This window comes from Pseudorca crassidens, chromosome 3 (assembly GCF_039906515.1).
Source record: "Pseudorca crassidens isolate mPseCra1 chromosome 3, mPseCra1.hap1, whole genome shotgun sequence".
In the NCBI taxonomy this organism is placed as follows: domain Eukaryota; kingdom Metazoa; phylum Chordata; class Mammalia; order Artiodactyla; family Delphinidae; genus Pseudorca; species Pseudorca crassidens.
In genome coordinates this window covers 113,394,886-113,415,233 of record NC_090298.1, presented here as the reverse complement: position 1 = coordinate 113,415,233, position 20,348 = coordinate 113,394,886, and the positions used below count along the sequence as shown (strand labels likewise).

The 20,348-nt window shown below is 40.1% G+C and overlaps 1 protein-coding gene across 8 annotated transcripts in view; it reads right to left on the bottom strand.

The window, feature by feature from the left end:
• The window catches only part of SMAD5 (SMAD family member 5), a 54,022-nt gene extending 34,845 nt beyond the window's left edge, over window positions 1-19,177 (bottom strand). For 6 of the 8 annotated variants that reach the window (XR_010942115.1, XR_010942118.1, XR_010942116.1 and 3 more), the window contains exon 1: window positions 18,965-19,104. The gene's annotated coding sequence lies outside the window, so the exon portion shown is untranslated. Of the gene's footprint in view, window positions 1-18,001; window positions 18,164-18,964; window positions 19,105-19,158 lie in introns of those variants that run through there. The other 2 variants (XM_067731818.1, XM_067731817.1) reach the window with 2 other exon arrangements.
• Between the last annotated feature and the right edge of the window lie 1,171 nt (window positions 19,178-20,348).

Sequence of the window (20,348 nt, the reverse complement as noted above, 5' to 3'; positions counted from 1 at the left end):
AAAATGAAGAATGCTAGATTTAAAGAGAATAAATTCAAAGTTTAATCCAAAAAAAGATAGTTTATAATTTCATAATTCCTATTGCCTTCTCTGATATTTTAAGCATGTTAAGTTAATGAACCTGCTCCAGACAGACCACCATTCTACACCCTGAAGAAGCCCTTGGTGATGGTGACAAGAGGAAGCAATATGCAGTGGTACTCCACCAATAAGAGTGGTACAATCCCCTGTGGTCACTATACAGCCAACCACAGACAATGAGTAGCTAGTGAAATAGCAGGAGTAATGTTTGGAAAAAGGATGTCAGTAACAAAAGATGCTTCCTTTCTTATGCCTAAAATTGCCAAATAATGCTGAAGCTCTGTCTTTGACAAATACTAGCAAATTCTAGCATCAAGCCTATTCTGGATTGGGGTGCATCTTCCCAGGAAAGAACACATGTGCTCAGTTAAAACTCAGGTAAACATAAAGTAAAATAAAACAGAGTTAAATTCAACAAATATGTATTGATTGCTTGTCGCCATGTACTGTGAACAGCCATGATGGTACTTTAAAAAAAAAAAAAGAAGTCATATACCAAATAATTTCATCTTAAGAGCCAACTGATTCATTCTTTCAATATGTGCTTAGTAAGAGCCTACTAAGTGCCAGGCACTGTTCTAGGTGCTGATCCAGAAAAGGAAAAGTATAGGAGCACTGACTGACTCCTCTTTAGGAGAAAAGGGTTACATGTAGGGCTATGGAACATTACGGTTCCTCCTTTAAAAAGTGCTTAATTGATCAAAAAGGGCTAAGAGCTGCAAGCATTTATTCACACTGTACACCACACCCAAGAAACCTGTATCATAACCTCTTGGCACCTGTCACTAGGAACTGCACAATCTTCAATTAGACTGACTTCTCCCTACTTGCAAGGCCAGACTATACAGAGTGCAGAGAACAACTTACACCCCGTTTCACTAAACTCAAATTCCACTCAACCTGCTGCCACTGGGAAGTCACATGTGCTCAGATGCTCAGTACTGGCTATCCAGACTGCCATGCTGGAACCATGGGAGGAAGGGTACAGGGAAGTGAAGGTATACTCCTTATGTATGGATGGATATGCCTAACCCTATGCAGGACATCTTTCCCAATGCTACACAGGATAATTTTCATCAGGTAAGCAAAACTGCCTACCTTAAACCAAAGAAATACAACAAAAAGATGAAAGCACGTTTTTCAGTAACAGGTCACAGAGTATAAAGTGTTATGAGTTAAACAAACTGTTAGAAAGGCTTATTTCAGTTGTAGCAACATTAAGGATATAGGATAAGCCATCTGGGTCCGAAAGTAAAGGCATGGTTTGGTTGTCTGAGATGAGAAGGAAAATTTCAAAGGAAAAGGGGCACAAGTAAAAAAATCCATAGGCAGATATGAAGAGAGCATTTCCTAGGATAGAGAGCAGATAGGCCTGGCTGACTGAGACCTTATTCTGTAATACTAGAATATAACAGAAGCTAAACAGAGTAGTGCATGTGTATGAGAGAGAGGTGTATGAGCAATGATATGCTGAAGAACGGAGAGACAAAAGCAGAGGAGCTTTAAGACCAGATACTAGATTAGTAGTTAACCACCAGAAAGTGCTTAATAAATGTTAACTACTAACCTAGTATCACTATTACTGTTAAATACTAACCATATTATGTACTAACAAGAAAAAAGGGGAAAGTTATTTGTGTATATAAACCCAAAACAAGGACTAAAAGGCTACATACTAAATTATTCATTGCAGTTACCTCTGGGGAGAGGCATGGAATGGAAGACAAGCAAAATAGAAAGGGGTCCTGCATGATTTGTTCTATATGCTTCTGTATTTTTTTAACCTTTTAACAAAGGCATAATTCTAAGATAAAAATAGTAGAAGGACTTCCCTGGTGGTCCAGGGGTTAAGAATCCGCCTTCCAATGCAGGAGACGCGGGTTCGATCCCTGGTCAGGGAACTAAGATCCCACATGCTGCGGGGCAACTAAGCCCACACGCTCTAGAGCCCGTGAGCCACAACTACTGAGCCTGCGTGCTCTGGAGCCCACGTGCCACAACTAGAGAGCCTGTGCCCCGCAGGGAAAGATCCCACGTGCCGCAACAAATATCCCAAGTGCCACAGCTAAGACCCGATGCAGCCAAATAAATTAAAGAAATAAATAAAATAGGAGAGAATCTATTATCTACTATAGAACAGAATGGAGTTAAGAGTGCTAGTACAATAAAACCGGTGAAACTCATGCATGCTACTAGAACTCAGGATGGTGGTTACCCTTTAAAGGGAAGAGTGGGGGTATTGACTGGAAGGGAGCTTGAGGATTTCTGCCATCCTGGTAAAGTTCATCTTGCTCTGGGTGATTTTATGAGAGAGTCACTTTGTGAAAATTTGGCTGGCTGAATACTGAAGATGTACACACTTTCTGTTAACAATTTAAAAATATTTTCCTGTTATGTAAAGTGCAGAGTGGTCAGCTTCCTTCCTATGTTTTGCCCATCTTCAGGTCCCCTTCTCACAGGCAATCCCTCTTGTATTGTCTTTTATGTCTTTCCAGAGAAATTTTACACAAATACAGATATATAAATAATCATAACCTTTTTTGCACACGAATAGTGGTATATTGAAAAGAAAAAAAGCAAGGTACAGAAAAATGTATAAACAATGTTATCTTCAAGATCTTTCCATACCTATATAGAAACAGCTTCCATATTCTTTTCTAATACACAGAATTCCAGTGTAAAAGTAATCTTTTAAGAGTATATCAAACTACGTCATTTCTCTGCTCAAAGATCATCCAGCAGTTTCCCATTACACTCAATATCCAAATTCTTTAACATTACTTTATAGGACCTACATGATCCAGCCTCTGGCTTCTCCTCCAAACTCATTTTTAGCATTCTCCTAGCTAACTTTGCACACAACCACACTTGAAGGCTTTCCATTTCTCAAATGCTCCAAAGTCATTTCTACCTCAAGGCCTTTGCACTTGATGTTCCCTCCCATGGAATTCTCCACTCCCAGATCTTAACATGGCTTTCTCTCTCAATTAATTCAGCTGCTCAAAAGTCACCTTCTGAAAAAGGACTTCCCTGACCACTTTATCTAAAATAGCATACATCCCACTCCTGCATCATTCTCTATCCCCTGGTCCTGTTCAATTTTCTTTCATGACATTTATAATAATCTGATATCATATCAATTTTATTTATTAACTACATGCCTTCCCCACAGAAATGTTAGAAGGCAGGTAGTCTTGTCTTCTTTATCCATCATCATATTCCCTTGGACCTAGAATAGTGCTTATTTATTAAATAAGTGAGTGAGTAGAGAGTTGAAAAAAAGCAATTTGTAAAAACATATATACCTTTATAAGAGCAACTGTGTAAAATTTAAAACAAAAAAAAGGAGTTCTTTATGGACATGCACAGATATAGTAAGAGAATAAAAGTATGCATGGAAATGATACATACCAACCTCAGGATACTGAATACTGACTATCTCTGGTGAAAGAAGAAAGAAGGTGGAAGAACACATGGAAAAGCTTTAGCTGTGTTTCTTTTAAAACTAGATTTGAAGAAAATCTGACAAATCATCACATATAGTATTTTCTCTACTTTTCTACATTTAAATATTTTATAACTCAAAAATGCACTATTTTTAATTTAAGTATTATCAATGTAATGAAAACAGAAGAGGATCAGATTCTGTCCTTTACTAGGTATATGACCATGACCAGGTATCACTCTTGCTAAGCCTATTAATTTTTCTATAAAATAGGGATGATGGTTCCCAAGTCATTAAAATGATGAAGTAATAAAATAATGTGTGCCTGAAGTATTGAAAACACACATATACATACATGTAATAGATGCTTTATAAACTCAAACATGCTATTCACACATGAACTTCTAGCACTGGGAAAGGGGAAGGGACAAACTTTGCACTCACTTCTTTAAATATGGAATGATTAAAAATTTTAAACATGTTTAATTGAATTCTTTCTAAAAATGTTTTATAACTTTCCAAACTGCATAACTGGTATGCGCAAGTAATCCAAGTACTTGTTATCTAAAGTTAAAAAAGGGAGCAAAATTGATCATAAAAATTCACTAATGAATAAGTAAAAGACCTGATCAGGCACTTCACAAAAGATATCAAAATTGCCATTAGATGGTAAAATGGACTCAACAGCATTAGTTATCAAAGAAATTTTTAAAATTTTAAAAAAAGACAGTGAGATATCACACATCTACCAGAATAGCTAGACTTAAAAAAAAAAAAAGAGAGAGAGAGAGAAGGTGTTCATGACAATCAGAACAATTCTTACATATTGCTAGCAAAAATATAAACTAGCCCAACCACTTTGGAAAATTGTTTGACAACATCTACTAATGCTAAACATAGGTCCCTATGACCCAGCAATTCCATTCCTAGGTATATATCCAACAGAAACAAGTGCTATGTCAACCCGAAGGCAAGTACATGTTCATAACAACTTTATTTGTAATAGTCCCAAATTGGAAATAACCCAAATATTCATCAACAGTAGAGTGGGTAGATAAACCACAGTAATAAATTCATACAACAGAATACTTCACAGCAATGAAAAAGAACACACACATGTAAAACATGCATGAATCTCACTGATATACTGAAGAAGTCAGATACAAAAGATTACACATTTTATCATTCCAACTACATGACATTCAAAAACAGGCAAAACTAACCTATGGCATCAGAGGCAAGAATATTACTAAGAGGGGACAAGACAGCCTTCTGGGGAGCTAGAAAATTTCTATATCTTGATCTGGGTGATGGTGGTATAGATGTACACATACATAAAAGTTCACTGAGCTATACACATAAGATTTGTACACTTTAAGATATACTTCAATTTAAAAAATCTTTTAAAAATTTACTAGTGTACTGATCACTTATAATTAGTTCACTAGCATCTCCCTTACTGTAACAGCTTCTAAACCACAAATGAAACTGCAAATTCTGCAAAAATTGTAACATTTCATAAAGTTTATTAAAATGAGAGCAAAAGATGCAAGGTCTGGGATTTAATTTTACCTTACTATCCTATAAACAAATAAGTCTATTGTTGTTTCATGCATACTGTCAAAGAACATGAGACTCCTTTATTAATCATGGCCCATCAAGCAACGTAAGCGTCAGATGTACGGTTCCCTTTGCCGCTGAGACCCACAGGAATATTGCAATATGACCCAGATGGACGGTACTCCTGCAGTGGTTTGCACTTATGATGAACAGTGAGTTTGGAAAATTCACCACTTTTATAGTTATCAGTAAGCAATAATAACTTCACTGTCAACGGATTAACAGAAGTCCATGGGAAAATCCATAAATATTTTAATGAATATTTTCACAAAAATAAAAATGCTCTTAATATTAGTACCACAAATGTCAAACATGAAGGATGTCATATCATGCTACTAAATTGTTTTGTGAGAAAAATTAAGCCTATCCATACTCAATTCAGTCTTTGTTCGTTATAAAACTTAATGCATGTTTACAATTATAACCTAATGATTTTCCAAAATTTTAAGTTTTTAAGATAAAGTCCGAATCAGACCTTTTATTCACAATTCAGTATGAAATACTGGTCTGCATTTTAAGTGGTTTCATTTTGAATGGGTGTTTTCCTGAACCAATTATCATTGGCTCATGAAGACCTAAATATAGCATAAGCTTTTTTTTTTTTTTAATTTTAAATTTTATTTATTTATTTATGGCTGCATTGAGTCTTCATTGCTGCACATGGGCTTTCTCTAGTTGCGACGAGCAGGGGCTGCTCTTTGTTGCGATGCGTGGGCTTCTCACTGTGGTGGCTTTTCTTGTTGTGGAGCACGGGCTCTAGGTGCATGGTCTTCAGCAGTTGTGGCACGCAGGCTCAGTAGTTGTGGCGCACGGGCTTACTTGCTCCGCGGCATGTGGGATCTCCCCGGACCAGGGCTCGAACCCATGTACCCTGCATTGGCAGGCGGATTCTTAACCACTGTGCCACCAGGGAAGTCCCGGTAAAACTGTTTTATGGTACCCATGTGATAGATCAATTTTCTCCTGTCATCTTTTCTGTAAAATATATATTTAAAATCAGATATTGGTCCACAAATTGAAATAAAAGTATCAGAGTGCTTGGGATAGAGCAATAGATTTATTTTACTACCCTCACAAAAGTCCTCCATTACGATAGAATTTTTTCATTACGTATACAAAAAATAGAGTAAAATAATAATTTTTTTGATTTGCAAATACTAGCATATGTAATATGAGTCCCAAGTGAACTTGCAATACCTTTGAAAATAAGAGTATGATTAGGTTTTCGAGTACCCAAAAGGTTTAATTTTAAATCTCTTATTGAAAAGTTGGTTCAATTTTTCGCACCCCCTTTGCCTTTCACTAAATAAAATGAATTTAGAAACATGGAGAACACCCACCCTCAATTCAAACAGCTGATTGTGTTCACAACCAACAACAATACTCTTCTATATTATCTCTAAACTTATCCCAGTAATAGAGAAGTCCAAAAAGGCTATATTCACTAACTTCAGCCGTTAGAGGTTACAGATTGCTGGGTAGTTAAATTTGGTCCTCTGTACTCCCTTTCTACAATGCTTTCAGGGTCTACTGAGGCACAAGTATATACCACCCATGCTAAACTCAAGAGCAGACTTATACTCTTATTTATACAACACACACTTACTGAGTGTACCTAAAAAGGGCAAGCCACTCAACTAGATGCTAAAGGGTTAAAAGATAAATCAGGTCCAGACCTTAACTGTAAGAATTACAAATTAATAATCAACTAAGATGTGCCCATTCCTATCTGCAATACACCATGGAGAATGGCAGATCCCCTAGGGTGTATAGGATGCTAAAAGAAATTCAGGGGATGGCCCTTGGGGGAAGGGAGTGGAGGGAGACAAAAAGCATGAAGTAGCTATATCTTAGGCATAAATGCTATTCTGATAAAGACATAAAATCAGAGTTTTTATCTACCAGGACGGGGGAAAACTACAGTTCAGTTTGCTGGAACATAGGTGGTAGAACAAGAAAACTGACTAGATACATACAATAAGGCTAATCTACACAGGGATATTAATATACGTATTGTAACAAACAGAAACACCAGATTTGAAGTCTAATGAACTAGGGTTCAAATTCTGAATCTAACACACCTAAATATCCATTTTTCCTATTTTGTATAATGAGTATCAGTTCTGAGAATTAAATGAGATACACACTTAATGCCTGGCATAGTACATATTGAGCAAAGGGAAACTGCAGTCATTATTATTGCAATAATCGTGAAATTTTTTGACATCAGGCTCAGGATTTTAAATACACAGCTGGGCTACTTTTTTTTTTTTTTTTTTTTCTTTTTCGGTACGCGGGCCTCTCACTGTTGTGGCCTCTCCCGTTGCGGAGCACAGGCTCCGGACGTGCAGGCTCAGCTGCCATGGCTCACGGGCCCAGCCACTCCGCGGCATGCAGGATCTTCCCGGACCAGGGCATGAATCCGCGTCCCCAGCATCAGCAGGCGGACTCTCAACCACTGCGCCACCAGGGAAGCCCTGGGCTACTTTACTTCATCAAATATACAAAGCCATCTACTTAAGAGGTTCCATTATTTTATGAACCTTGAAGGAAGAAAAGGCTGCAAATTAAACTATCACACCATGCTTTCTCATCGCTTAGATTTTTTTCTTCATAATATCATCCTTCTGCCATCAAGACTGTAGGTCTGAAGAGTGTTCCAATATTACTCCAGGATTGTTGTTCAAGCCACTGACACCCATCCTGCAAGTTTTGATACTGCTGCTTCCTTGATCTTCCCAGAGGGTGTAAATGAAAGAAATGACAGCAATGAAAACAGCAAAGGCAGACATCATGCACGTGCAATGACAACATCAAAACTGCCACCTAGCCGAAACCAATATTCAGATGCCATCGGCTATAAGACACATACCAATTTCAGAGATATTATGAGCTGGGAAAAATGCATATCTAGAAGAAATAAGGCAGCTTTTTCTTTCCTCCTGTCCCAAAGTCTTTTCTGATGTTCCCCATCACTTCCCACCAGTACTACTGCTCTCCCTTCTTTCTTATTCTCATTCTCCTTTCTTGCCTCCCCTTTCTCCATTCCTCACAGCTTCTCCCACATTCCTGAGTGTTGATTTTGGAGAAGCTTGGCTACTACCTAATGATGTATAAACTACCTAAGGAAAATGAACTTTTCTTCTAACTCCAAAAGGACCTACTTAGCACAGGGTACGTATTTTGTACCTCTGGTACTTTCAAGTGCTCCAGGGCTTGCTTACCTCCGAGTTTTCTTCTAAGTAGAAGAGAAGATGCATTTAACAGCCCAGATATGTAAGACAATACCCTACATGAAAATCTGGCTTCTGAGCAAATTCTATTTGTGCCTCTGTCATCCTCATCCTGGGCCACCTAATACATTGAAGCTTTCCTAAAGTACACCATTGGGAGTAAAATATTTGTTATTACTCTTTAAAGGTGACTTATTTCGTTCCTACAAAAACCAAAATATCAGTAGGCTTCAAGGAACTTAAATCATGGAATTATTTTCTTTTGCAATAAACCTCCACGAGAAGCTCTTTCAAAATAGTTATTATTTATAAATGTTAAAGCCATATTTCAATAGCATAATTGGGCACAGAAGACAAATTCTGTTTTCTTTTTGCTCTTCTGGAGTCATACTAACCCAACCTTTTTGAATGCTAAATATTAACTGAGCCTTCTTAAAAGCCAAGTCTTCTTAAAACAATGCACAGGAGGCTAACAAAGAAGTCAATAAAACAAACAAACAAATTTCACAAACTAAATTGAACAATGCCCAAGATATCTTTCAGAGAATTTCTATTTCTAGCTTAAAACCCAGAGAATCCCCCAAAATCTAATATCCCATTAGGAAATACACAGGATAATCTGTGTAAAGTAAGTCAATTCTCATCAGTATTGCAGTTTGAGTGAATATAATGATATCTAGTGATCACTTTCAAACTTCTACCTATTTAGGGGAACCATAAAAACAGAAAGGAAGAGGAATTATGCCAATATAACTGGAAAACAAGGGAGGAAAAGGTGAAAAGATTACACACTTATGAATACAATTGCTTAAGAAGGAATTAACTGTGCTTCAAATGGCTGGTGACAGCAAAAAGGGGAGGGCTCAGCAAATGTACAATAACCTAGCTCTGACAGGCTCCCTGTTCCCCCCACCCAAACACACACACACACACACACACACACACACACACACACACACACACACACACACACACCCCACTTAAGTGAATAAAAGCCTTAATGTGCTTCCCGAGTGGCGCAGTGGTTGAGAGTCAGCCTGCCGATGCAGGGGACGCAGGTTCGTGCCCCGGTCCGGGAGGATCCCACATGCCGTGGAGCGGCTGGGCCCGTGAGCCATGGCCCTGAGCCTGCACGTCCGGAGCCTGTGCTCCACAACGGGAGAGGCCACAACAGTGAGAGGCCCGCGTATCGCAAAAAAAAAAAAAAAAAAGCCTTAATGATTAGGTGTGGATAATTGCTCATGATATTAGCACAGATTTTAGGAATGACTATCACAAGATCCAAAAAGGAATATGACAATCTGTAATTCATGATCCAGTTGGTAATAAAGGAAAAGAATAAGGAAAACCAAGTATCATTAAGCCAAATGAGGCAAGAAAGACTAGGAGGAGACAATCAGCTAGATCGTGAAGCTAAAGGGAAAGATACTACCACAGAATGAGAGCCAAACAAAGAAAGACAATATAAGGCAAAGGAGTCAGGCTGCTAGAAGTAATCCTATATGCAGTACAGAGTTCTATCTAAGCAGAAAGACATATTCAAAGAGCCATTTTGAGAAGACAAAAATGGCAATAGCACATAGCCAAGTAAAGACTTAACCAAAAGGGGCAGAGAGGGTAAATGGAAAACATGTAATCCAACTATGAGAGGAAGCCGCACCAGGGTGGTGGTACACAGACCAGGTAGTGACGGTAGTAGAGATAGAAAAGGAAGAGTTATGAGGGACATTACAGATAAACAATCCATAGGACTTGCTGACCACCAAGAAGAGAAACGGGGCAGTCAAGAAAGGTAAAGGTTGAGGACTTCCCTGGCAGTCCAGCGGTAAGACTCTGCGCTTCCAATGTAAGGGGCGCGGATTCGATCCCTGGTCGGGGAACTAAGACTCCACATACACAGCCAAAAAAAAAAAGCAAGTAAAGGTTTAAAAGCTGAAAGAATTAGACACCGCTCACCCAAAAAGGGGAATTCTAGTTATTGCCAAGATGAAGCAAAAAGGTGATGGTGGAGGGGTATAAGGAAGCAAGTACTGATCCAAGTCCAAGCAGATGTGACACTTAAAGCTCAAGACAGGAGGAATGAATATAAAAATTTGGAGGATGATACAAAGAGAAGAGTTGAATTTGATTTATTCAAATTTATTGGGTGCCTAGTAAGCCAGGAATACTCTGTGCTAGGAACTGAGGCTTAAAAGATACTATCTGTAATCTCAATGATCATAAAGAATAATGGGAAAAAGAGAAGATGTTATGAAGAGCTTCACATGCTGTTTAGCACATCACTTAGTTTTACTATAGATTTCCATACGATACTCAATAGAGATGGGGTATTAAAACAGAGTAAAAAATACATACAGCAAGCACAGAAGGCCAGTAACTGAGTAGATAGGAATGTGTGCTACTTCGTACATCAGAACTTGGAGGGACTTAAGAAAACTGTGAACACATACATTATCTGCTATTACCTTGGCTTTTTTTTTTTTGCGGTACGCGGGCCTCTCTCACTGTTGTGGCCTCTCCCGTTGCGGAGCACAGGCTCCCGACGCGCAGGCTCAGTGGCCATGGCTCACGGGCCCAGCCGCTCCGCGGCACGTGGGATCTTCCTGGACCGGGGCACGAACCCGCGTCGCCTGCATCGGCACGTGGACTCTCAACCACTGCGCCACCAGGGAAGCCCTACCTTGGCTTTTTATAGTTCACCTCTGGTTTACGAAGACCTAACTAGATGACTCTTTCACTAATGTGTTTTGTCATTTCAGACAGCTAGAAAGAAAACTGGGATTTAATTATGAGCTTCAGAAATCCCTGTGTGTATTAGGTTCCCTGAAATTCTTCTGAAAAACTGCAACTATCAACTGGACAATAACAATACAGAGCAGTACCTTGGAAATCCAAAGAAAAAGACTGGCATCTCAACCATAAATGAAAATCTTATAAAATTGAGAGATATCATTCATTACAAAAGAATCTATCACATTACAAAACATACACACACTCACACACACACACACACACACACACACACATACTTTACTTCTATTTCAGCTCAAGCATCCCTTCTTCAGGGAAGCCTTCCCAGACTACCTTGCCTAGGTGAAATTCCCCTATTATACACACTTACTCCTTCACATACCTCTATTTCGTAGCACTTAACATATCTATGTTTTTACATTTACCTGTACAACCTGGCAAGAATGTAAATGAGAAGAGCCATATCTGTCTCACTCATCACTGTAAGCCTAGTGATACATATGCTCAATAAATATTTGTCTAATGAATGAAAGAGAACGTGAATACAAAGCATTTGAAAAGATATTAGCCATGGGGGTAGGGTGGGGTTCAGGGTACTTTTTACTTTCTGCTTCATGCAATTCTGTACATCTTAAAATAAACATGAATTAAATTTGGAGGCTGAAATTTAAGAGTCAATCAAAAACTAGGGGCAAATACTTTCTGCTTCCAATAAATAATAGTAAGAATTCATTTTTCAAAAGCATTTACCTTCCTGTACTGGAATCTGTATGGCATTTGTACCATACAGATTCCTCACAGATTTTACAAATGCCATTCTCTGCCTGGACCACTTTCCTCAAGCTCCAACCACTAATTTCTAGCTCTCTCATCACTGAGGCTTCAGCTTTAGATATCATCCCAGAGACCTTCCCTGATCATCTAACTCTATATAAAGTAGGTTTTCCCTAATCTCTAATCCAATACTATATTCATTTCCTTCACTGTACTACCAATTTGTAATTATTCGTTGGTTTACTTGATTTTTGTCTCTCCCACTAGAATGTAATTTTTAAAAAACAGTACTAAGCATATTCAGAGAACTTGTTAAATTGATTCAAGTTATTCATTCAAAAGTCTATTTATTGAAGTAGAATTCTAGGAGCTGGGAATATACAAGTGAATAAAGGGGGCCAAAATCCTTGTCCTCATGTAGCTTACATTCCAGTGGAGGGAGACAGACAAAAGACAATAAATAAGTGATACAGTATAGTTTGTTAGGTGAAAAATGGTATGGAGAAAAATAAAGCAGAGGAAGGTGGATGGGCAGCACTGTGGGGGAGGTGTAATTTTAAGGTGGCTGGGCTGAGCCTCTCTGAGAAGGTACCAACTGAGTCAATACTTTAAGGAAATAAGAGTAAGCCAGGCAGATACCTAGGGGAAAACTAGTACAGGCAAAGGCAACAGGCAATGTGAAAAACCCAAGGAGGGAGCATGCCTGGCACACTCAAGTTAACTACAAGACCACGAAGCCTGAGAATGAGTAAATAAGAAGGGGAAAACAAGGAATGGGATCAAATAGGTAAGAGAGCCATGCTGGATATGATAAGAGCTTTGGCTTTTATGGTAAGTGAAATGTGGACCCATTTGAGAACTCTGAGTGAAGACAAGACATTTTCAGACTTTTATTATTTTAAAGAATCACTCTGGCCCACATGTTAAGAATAATGGGGGCGGGGTGGGCAGCAGGGGTAAAAAGCGGGGAGATCAGTTCAGAGTTGAAGCAATTTAGGTAAGAGATGATCATGGCTCAGAACAGGGTGACAGCAGTGGGGTGGTAAGAAATGGACAATTTCACATGTTTTGGGAGACAAAAGGTTTCCTGATGGAAGAGAACAGGGAATGTGAGAACGGAGGAGTCAATAATGATTACAAGGTGTCAGCCTGGGCTACCCAAAGAATAGGATTTGTCATCAAATGGTTTGGGAAAGGCTGATAGGGAAGCTAAAGGATGATCTGGAGTTACATTTTACATACATTAAGTGTATGAATAAAATGTTGTTAAACTTCACCAGGCTTCCATTCAAATGAATTTTTATTAAAGTCAAAAAACCAAAAGTCTTGTTCTTACTTCAAACTACCTGAGTAGAACCTCCGACCTGCCATAAACACACACACAAACTTCCCTCAACAGTCTCCCCCAAACAGACAGACACATAGACACACACTGCTCATGCCCAGACTTCAGTGGTAAATTCATAGAAACAGCTCCTTCACTTTCTGCTCCGACATCTCTCTAATTGCTTCAATCCAAAATAAAAGGCAAGCAAACCAATCCAAAAATTTCACCCAACACTGTTAGCCAAACGGCAATCTCCTGAGCACATCAACCCATGCAAATAAATGTGCATATGGGTCACAAGCCACCATCGGCTCAGGCAAACCTACACAGAAGAATTACAGGTGGGGGCTTTAAAGAAGCAAATTCCTCATAACCATTCCACAGAATTCAGATTCATTAGGTTTGAGAGTAGGGCCCTACCTCCCATATTTTTAACAAGCGTCCCAGGTTCTGCAGTAGGTTTGAGAACCAAGGCCCTTAGGACCATCTGCAATGGGAGAAAGTCACTTGCCTATATACAGTCAAAGATAACATTTTGTGGTTGGCAGGGGTAAAGCTTTAAAAATGTCTTACCCCTGTGGTTCTAACATCCTTAGTCACCAAGTATCAGCAAAAGTAGACATCCCACCACCACTGTCAAACCAACCCTAGATCTAGGTATACAATTACTATAAAGCACGTAAGCCACATCCATGACTACACTCAAGTAACAGAAAGAAACCAAGAGCACGTTGGCTCCAAAACTCCCCTAGATTCAGAAATCCTATTCTTTATTGGAACATCTACAAAGAGGAGGAAATACAATCACAATCGTAAAATCAAAATCATTTTCCTAGAGAAACACTTAAATCACCACTTTTCCCAATTGTGGCTCCCAATTTCCAAAGACATCCAAAGTTCTCACAGTGGATTTCAAAGCCATTCAGGAGCTGAACTCATGATCCCTGACACTTCTCACACCATAATACTCTCGCCTAGTCTCTCTCTGTGACTACACAAGTCTCTACTTTTTTATCTCCTACAGCCAGACTTTTGTTTCCCAGTTTTTAATCACTCCTTAAACCTCGCCTGCTCCTCTAAGTCCTCTAATTAAGCAGAGCCTGATCTAGATGTATCACTCACCGCCAGAGCCTGCAAGATTTCTGACATTGCTGCCAGATGTGTCTGAGTATACCTGTAGAGGCTTGTAGGCACAGGAATAGACACAGAGCTGGTCAATCTTTATAGTGCTTTCCTTTAAATTATAAAATCAAGGGCAGATACCAAATCATTACATTATAAAATGTGTCTCTGGAGTACAAAGTGCTAACTTGTGTACATAACATATATTCCAATGCTTTATGAAGATGTTTTCCAGATACCTCATGTGTACCCCAGAGGTCAAGTCACCTACTCACCTAAGTGGGCAGAATGATGTGAAGAAGGGGAAGACAACAAAAGACTAGCTTTGAAAAAGTTCTGCAGCACCCCCTTTTTCCTGGAAATACACAAACCAGAATAACTAGATCTCAAGTTATACAGCCTACCAGATAGGATGCTAGGCAAATCCTAACACATCATGAAAACAGAAGTGAACAGAACAAAACTTGCCTTGAAAGTACCAGCCATATTCTGAGATCATAGTTAAATTTGAAAAGTGTAAGACTGTTCACAGGACTCCAGCTGCTATGCTCAAAGAAAGGTGGGAAGGTGACACTAGTTTTTTTCTTACTATTATTTTCAGTAATAACAAAACAACATAAACGGAAACCAAAAAGAAAAATCCAGTTAAATCTCACAACAGATAAGGCCATTTTCAAATTTCCAAAGTATACCAGTCTGTAAATTTTATATATATATACGAATATATATGAATATGTATATACATTTATATATTCATATATATATGTATATACATATTCATATATATACGTATATATATATAAAATAAGCAGAGACTGCTGTACCAAAGAATTCAAGAGCAAACCCTATTTACAATATGTACTTTAACAACCATCTTCCAATAGTGAATTACAATTATAGTATTGCACACACAGAACCATCTAATAAAGAATTCCTTCTTCTAAAATACTATCATAACCAAGTTAGGGATACAATAAGAAAAGTCACTAAAACCACACCTCTCTACTAGAAAAGGAACAAAAATCTCCCACCTAGGTGCCCAAGGCAAAAAAGTATCAAAACTACAGAGCCTAGAACTAGCTGATTATTTATGAAAAACCTAGTAACTCTGTAATTATGCCATCTTTTCAAAGTTGTGAAACAATAAAAGCTGTTAGAATATGAGACTGAAAAACTAGCTGGTCCTAACAACAATCTAGTTTTTAACAATTCTTCAAAGAGAATTTTATATCTTAACCTTCCAAGTAGTAAATGCACCTCTCAGATTCAGAGATCTAGGTAATGGCAATGAACTGGATAATCCAGCACTAAGAATTTCAATTACTTTTATTCTATTAACTTTGGAAGTAGAAAAACAAGGTGTAAAAAAACATGGAGAGACTTTGTGAGGTCATTCATCATCATCTTTGGTGGAGAATGCGTACTATCTCTGTACAGTCTTCTTGGGTCCTATCCTCCCAGATATTCTTTTCTCCAAAATATCCAGACCGGTAGAAATAAGAATGATCCCCCAGGCTGTTTATAAGATTTCCTTTTATAAGACTGTCCCTAACAAAAGGAAATCTTCTCCAACGTCTTTGACCTTATCAATACACTGGCAAACCCATAGGGTATACAGCACCTGTAACATTTGAAGTAAAGACACTATTTCAGGCTCTTTTTTGTGCTTAGTATGAAGCACAAAAAAAGAGAGACAAAGAACATAGACCCTCTAGAAGTAAAGCGAACAGGGAAGACTGATAAACCAGGGGAATAAAGGCAGCTATATCCTGAAGAGTACTCAAGTCAGCTATGAAATTCACCCAAATGCGTGGCTCACTGCCTGAATCAACATATACATCTGGTTAATAATAAACACTGGTAAGTCATAAACAAAAAGGGCTTTCTTACTCAAAGACTCTACAAACTACTAGTAACATTAAAATTTACAATTAAACAATATGTGTGAAACATTTTTTAAGATAGTATTTCAAGTTACAAAGAAATTAAAAACTTTGATATTTTACTGCCTAGTCTTCAAAACACTAAGAAGCCAGTATCTCTGATTTGACCAAGTTACAAATCTGTTTTCAGAAGCAGGCGAAAACATACTGCCTCTGCTTAATGCAAGGGACAAAAAAGATCATCACTGCAAATCATGTTTGGGTTCATGATGAAAACAGGAAACAGACAGGCTGACCAGGTATAATTATGGTTATAGTCTAATGTGCCTTCAGGTTCAGCCAAGAATTAAAACCCAGTGAAGAGGGTAAGCAGAATTTACTTGCCTCTACCTTGCTACAGAAGGCAACTTTTAATAATACTCCCAGCAACATGTTACATAACCAGTCAATCTGATTCAAACCTCATTAGTAACAACATTCTGCCACTGTCTCCCTCTGAAATTAATAACTGACTTTGCCAGAGGGGAAAGAAATGCAACACACATCAATAGACCCATTTTTGTGGCGCCTATCTCAGTGAACCAGACAAGTAGATAATTCCATCAAATCTGCACAGAACCTACAAAAATATTTTATTCTTTTCTCTTCCCGTTCACTGTTCTCTTCTTTTAACTAGACCATATCATACGGATGCATTTAAAAATCTAAGAGGAAAGTTAGTTGGGAAGGTTCATCAAACTTTTATTGCCTATTTCAGCTGTGATCGGAAAGGAATGGAAGCATAAATGACAAATCGATTTTATTAACAAAAATAAAGGGGTAAAGTGTATGCGATAACAGCAGCTATGTGAAAAGGAAAGGCACACTGACTAAGGGAGCAGCAAGGTAGAGAGGGAAGAACGGAGGATGCTATAGAGACAATTATGCAAAGGTTAAATTTTAAAAATCTAAATATAATAAATACAACCTTTACGAAGGTTACACCTTCTTAACTTGTTTCTTAAGAACTGTTTCATATTCTTGTAACCTCTGATTCATCTTAGCGGAAAAAAGTTACCAAAGTAGCGGTAAAAGGAAGAATATAAAATAATTTGTTCAGATCTATAAATAATTCCTATTTACTGAATCTGGAACACACTAATTGCATAGAAATATTCAGATCAATAAATGTTCACATCATGTCTAGGTACTGTCTTCCCCACAAAACTGGCATCTAGCAGCAACTTTAAACTGCTTGGAAAGTTACTAATCTATTGGGATTAAGGTTTTCAACCTTTCAGCTTTCAAATTAAAGTTAAAAACTAATCCATTCTGGGCAATTCAGGTACTCTAAGGAAATTTAACTACTCCCGTTTAAAAACAGAATTTAAAAAAGAATTTATAACAACTCACCTGCCGAATCAACAAAAAAATAAATAAATAAATAAGAATTTAAAAAACAGCAACTCAAGTACCCATTCCCCTCAACTTCTGTGAGGCCAACCCACAACCTTCCACCTATCCAGTCTTCGTTGTTAGATAAGAACACTTTTGGTGGTGCTAGGCAACAGGCATGATGTGACAAACCCAACCAGACTTCAAAACTTTTTCCACAGAAAGATAAGGTAAACAAGATACAGGGAGTGCCACACCCATATAAACTCACAGGCAGCCAGGAATGCTTCCCCCGGCCCCCCAGTCTCTCTCTAAACCTCCAGCTGGTCAGGAAACAATGTCTCTACAATCAAGATAGAGATCTGGCCCAGGGTGTTCAGGCATTCCTCACCTCTAGGCTGGCCTACAGCTCCACTCTCCAATGCCATCCAAACCAGAATTGGAACATTTTGTTAGGAAGCGGGCAAACGTCCAAATAACCGACTATCCTCGCCCCAGTTCTTTTTGCAACCAAAATCTGTTTTGGCTACTGAGCATGCTCCGACTTAAGACAGGCGCCACATGGGAGTTTTCAAAGCTTAGGCTCCAAACTCCACGTAATAACAGCAGCTGAAAGGGGAAGGCAGGAAAGAGGGAGGGGGAGGGGGACAGACCGGAATATGAGTACAGACACTGAAGTAAAGGACCCCGGTAGCGGGTGAATATGGTGAAGGCAAACAGACCTCGCCAGTCGTTTTCCTTGCAGCTAAAGTTTACATAAAGTAGAAGAAATCTTTGCAATAATGAAAACTGGCATGGCAAGTGGCAGAAACCGGGTCTAACTACCAGCTGAGCGCAGCAGCAGGTCACAACTGCCCAGAGTGTAATTTCCACCGATAAGCGTAGATCCTTATCTTTGAAACACAAAGCGACGGCGGCACGGATTCATCAAGCCACTGGACGGCTTTGCAATGTAGCCGACCAGGCTGCTCCGCCGAGCTCGGCAATTCTACCAGGGGTGTGTACTGAGGGTGGCGCTTGGATGAGGGAGAACAAACCGCTCCTCCGGACAGAAGGGGGGGGCCGGGGATCCCCGCGAGGGCGTCCCGAACGCCTCCCGCCACAGTCCGGGGACGCCCCGGGGCAGGCGAGGCCTCCGCAGCCAGACGGGCCGCACCACCGCCGCCCGCCTGGACCCCGGCAGGCCGGGACTCGGCCTACCTCCCGCCCCTCAGGCGGGTGGTTTCCGCTCCGCCCGCGGCCGCACGCCCCCGCCTCGGCCCGAGTCCGGCCGCTAGGGCAGAGCCGCGTCCGGGTACAGCCTGCAACCCCGGTCCCCCTCGCCCGCCCCTCCCGGGACCCCACGTTCACTCACGGGCCGGCGACGCGCGCTCTCCCGGCGCCGTAGCTGCGCTTGCCCACAGCGCAACTTTATTAGCAGCTCGGCCGCGGGACACGCGCACGGCGCCCGCTCGCCCAGGACCCGGATGAAGGAGGGAAGGAGCCGGGGAGGACGCCGCGGGGTCGGCGCATGCGCGCAAGCCGCCGAGTGACCGCTGTGGGACCCACCGAGGGAAGGGCCTCCTAGCTACAGGGGCTGAAGGAAGCCACCGCGCTTGGCTCGGTGCCCGCAAACTCTGGCTTCCGATCTGCCGGAGGCTTCTCTCGTCCATGGCCAGCCCCAGAAATGGCAGTCGGCTAGTTCCCACCGTCCTGATAGCCACTAGTAGTCTCCACTAACCAAATCAACCCACATTATAAAATAATTGTCCTCGACATGGACAGTTGGAGATTTTCCCAGTCACGTATAAAGTGTAAATAAAAACATCTTCGGATGCAACTTTGCTACTCTTAATGATTTGTAATATAAATCTGAGAGAAGAGAGTCCTCTTTTTGTGAAAAAGTAGCTTCAAAACAAGCTTCTGAACATCTTGCAGCTTCTTACTGGATGCCCTAAGCCCCCTCCCACGTGGAAATCTTGGAGCCTCTACCATCCTCCATTGCTCTTGCAGTGCCAGACCTTGTAGCTCCCTGAAGTAGGCCTGCCCACGTACTGACACCCCAGTAGTTCAAGATACACCGTCCTGGACAGGTGGGGACACTGAGGTGCACAGAGGCCATCCATAGACTGATGTCCCTCTACTCCGTCTCTGGGGGCAAGAGCCGAATTCTCTTTTTGTAGTTACTGGGGCTCTTCTCAATGCTCTCCCCTTCCCCAATTCCCCAAAGTGTCAGCATTTCCCAGAAAAGGGTAATAGTACCATCTAGGGCACCCAATTCGGAGAGTACTAGTGAAGAAAAACTTTTAAATAATTTTGTTTTCATTTTAAAAGTTCAATCCTGGTTTTCCAATATTCCACTGTAGGTTTGCTTTTGAAATAAATTAATCTAAATAAAAATCAAAATTGGAGTCATTTTCAAATCCTCTCTCTCATTCCCTAAACCAAACTATCACGAAATCTTACCAATGCCATGTTCAAAATATATCCCAAATCTGACCGCTGCTCACTGCCTCTAGTGCCACCAAGGTGGCCTGAGCCAGGGTCATCTCCCCTGAAACAAATGGGAATCTGCTATTTTGCTCCAGGCTTTAGCAGTTTGTTTCCACAGTGAAGAGGCGTGGTGAATGTTGTCCGAGTCTCTGCATTAAGGGTAGTCATCTCAGATAGGGACAGAGGCCTGGTGAGGGAATGTAGTGCGCCAGGGTGGGGAACGAGAGAGAGCAGCTGCTATTTCACTCCAGCCAAATGTCACCATG